The following is a 3,527-nucleotide window of genomic DNA, read 5'->3' on the forward strand; positions in this document are numbered from 1 at the left end:
GTTCTTTATAAATTTTAGATATTAACCCTTTATCAGATGTATCAGTGAATATGTTCTCCCATTCCATGGGGGTTGTCTTTTTATTTTGTTTACAGTTTCCTTTACTGTGCAAAAACTCTTTAGTTTGATGTAGTCTCATTTGTTTATTTTTTCTTTTGTTTCCCTTGCCTGAGGAGATAAATCAAATAAAATATTGCTACAAGAAATGTCCAAGATTTTACTGCTTAAGTTTTCTTCTAGGATTTTTATAGTTTTGGATGTAATATTTAAACCTTTAATGTATTTTGAATTTATCTTGTATGTGTTGTAAGAAGATGGTCTAGTTTCATTTTCCTGCATGTATCTGTCTGATTTCCCCAACAACAGTTACTGAATAAGCTATCTTTAGCCCACGGTATGTTCTTGCTTTCTCTGTCAAATATTAATTGACTATAAAGCTGTGAGTTTATTTCTGAGCTCTGTATTCTGATCCATTGATTTATGTTTGTTTTTATGCCAGTACCATACTGTTCTGATTACTATGACCTTATAGTATAGTTTGATATTAGGCAGCATAATTCCTCCAACTTTGTTCTTCTTTCTCATGATCACTGTTGCTATGCAGGACCTTTTGTTATTCCATATAAATTTTTGAAATATTTCTACTAGTACTGTGAAATACATTATTGGAATCTTGATAGAATTTGCATTGCATCTATAGATTTCTTTGGGTAGCATGGACATTTTAATGACGTTAGTTCTTCCTATCCACAAATGCATGCATGTATGTATGTATGTATGTATGTATGTATGTATCTACCTATTTATTTATTTATGGAAATGCAAAAGCAAGTTTATTTATGAAATACACACAAGCATGGAATTGCAAGTAGGCACTGACAAGTCTAAATGCCCCATGTATAGAGGAAAGAAAGTTGTTGGTAAGTTTGTTAGTAAGTTAGTGAATTTGTTCTGTACACTTGAGCCAAGGCAATAAGTGCGTACTTAATTAACCTAAGTACGCTGATTATTGGGGTTCATCTCTTCTCGGCCTTTTGGCTAAGATCAAGTGTAGCATCTGTTCTTATCAGTTTAATTGCATTTATTTTTAATAAAAGACTGATTAGAAAAAGCTAGGATAGAATGTAATGGGAAAGAGATCATTTATTTCAAGTGTGCCATGTTAACACATGAAGCAATTTTTTTTGTTTTTTTTACTTAAATCTCATTATGTATAAGGTAGATGTGGAATCAATTTAATTCATTATTTTTACAGTATCAGTGGCATATGTGTAATGTTTCAGTAAAAACACCCTAAAACGTAGCCATCTGAAGTATATCTATGACTTTCTATAGGACTCTGGGCCAGATGGGAGCTCTAGCTGTGCGTCCCCTCACTGGTCGCTCTGTCATGTGGTGAGCTGTAGGCCAGCTCAGTGGCTTTGCTGATGCTGTGTGGACTCTCTCGCATGCACAGGGCCTCTCATCCTCCAAAATGATGAGGACCAGAGTCTAAGAGACTAGAAGCTGGCACTCCATCACTTCTGTCACATTCTACTCTACAACGCAAGTCACAAGGTCAATGCAGATTTAAGGAGTAGAGAAAAAGTGCCCTCCTCATGAGGAGAAGAGCTGTAAGGGTAGATTACAAAATACACAGATGCACGGCAGAGACAGAAGTAGGGACCTTTTTGCAATCAATCTCTCACACATGATCATTACTACTTAGATACTGCTAGCTGACTTTGGATGTAGGGCATTGTTTTTAAATAATGTTTTCTTTAAAAATTTTTTAAATAGTTTAAGATTTACATAAAAATTGCAAAGATAGCCCAGAAGATTCCTATATATCACACATGCCCCCTTATGCTGTTATTAACATCTTACATTAGTATGGTACATTTGAAACAATTAACCAAGTAGTATTGATACATTATAGTTAACCAAAGTTTATGTTTTATTCAGATATTTTTAGACATTACCTAATGTCCTTTTCCCATTCTAAGAGCCCATCCAGGAAACTGCATTATATTTAGTTGTCATGTCTCATTAGGCTTCTCTTGATTCTGACAGCTTGTTGTTAGTCTTTAAAAAAAAATCTGATCACGTATTCATATAAAGATGGAATTTTGTACATTTTAAGTGATTCTTCAGAAGAAAACACATTCAACCCAAGTCCATATTAAACTGTAGCTGTGAATGGTTCATGTGGACACAGAACTGCACACAGTTAAAAAATAAAATCTGATTTATTAATGCATTTTACTTTTTTAAATGGTATTCCCGACACACATTTACCTGCGAGAAGAATTTGTATCATAAATGCCATTTAGACAGAATAAGTGACAGCTGAACCAAGGGCTTTGACACAATAATTTAAGCAAAGATGACAATCCAGAGACCTTTAAAGCCATCAGAAAGCTTTGCAAAACCTCATCCAGCTGCATTAATGGAACCATTGAGTGTGTGTTTGGGAATATCCTTGGGCTGTTCTGGGGCTCATTTTAAATCATCCACAAAGTTTACAATTGAATTTAGCCAAAGAATAAAACTAAGCTGAAGCAACTGTCCTTCAAGTGGATAGTGAACACATAATACAGATTTAAACATACATGTATCTTACATTTGTATATATTTATGTATATTTTATATATTTTAAGATTAATAGTGATGTGGGTAATTAACAACTGACCAAAAGCATTGTTCTGACTTTAAATGAAAAACAGAAAATAAATTCCTTTCCAGAAGGATTTTATTTTGTCCCCCTCTCTTCCCACATCAATAGAGCGGTTTCCCAACACATAAAAATAAAGGGTCCTTTAATGAACCTGAGGTCAGTGCTCTCAGCCCCTCCCATTGGCTCTTCAGGGTGGGCCATTCCCCTACTCTTGCATGTGTCTGAGAAGTCAGTCTCTGTGGTATCCCTGTCAGCTCTCCATAATTCAAGAGTTTCAGAGAAACTAGAGATTTGATTCTTGACAAAGGATAGTCCTAAGGGATAGGTTCTCTATGAATAATGGAGATCAAAATGAAAATCTCCTCGTTCTAAAAGACATAATTTGGAAAATATATATCAAGAGGATGTCAACCCAACTATGAAATAACACACCCCACCTTGGGTTGTTTGTTTGTTCGTTTGTTTGTTTTTCCTAACAGAGGCTTGATCACAGGGTTTCATGCGAGACTCCCTAATGTTTGAACAGAAAAAAGCTCATGGTCAAATAAGAATATATCGGTTAATTTTTGTTACCAAATATATCAATGGAGAGTGAACTCTACCTGAAAGCTGAAGCAATCACAGCCCAGGTAATCCTGAAAGGATGTGAAACAAAAAAGTGAAGAAAGAAGAATGAGCGAGAACACAAAATCTGCATCAGAAACCTGTGAGGTCTCCTTGAATCAATACCAAGGTGCAGAACAGGTGCCCGGCAGAGGATGTGGCCTGGCCCATGAAGGCTGAACAGGAAGGGCGGGCTGGAGGCGGCCTTGGGGATGCAGTCTTCCAGCAGCTGTGGGTAGCAGTCCAGAGCAGTGTTTGGGAGCATCTC

At 36.1% G+C, this 3,527-nt stretch overlaps 1 pseudogene; it reads left to right on the forward strand.

The window, feature by feature from the left end:
- The first annotated feature begins 1,018 nt into the window (after window positions 1-1,018).
- Window positions 1,019-1,145, forward strand: LOC129077216 (uncharacterized; annotated as a pseudogene).
- The last annotated feature ends 2,382 nt before the right edge of the window (window positions 1,146-3,527 follow it).

This window comes from Pteronotus mesoamericanus, unplaced genomic scaffold, assembly GCF_021234165.1.
Source record: "Pteronotus mesoamericanus isolate MK-2021 breed Mesoamerican mustached bat unplaced genomic scaffold, CSHL_Meso_final contig_116, whole genome shotgun sequence".
Taxonomy (NCBI): Eukaryota; Metazoa; Chordata; class Mammalia; order Chiroptera; family Mormoopidae; genus Pteronotus; species Pteronotus mesoamericanus.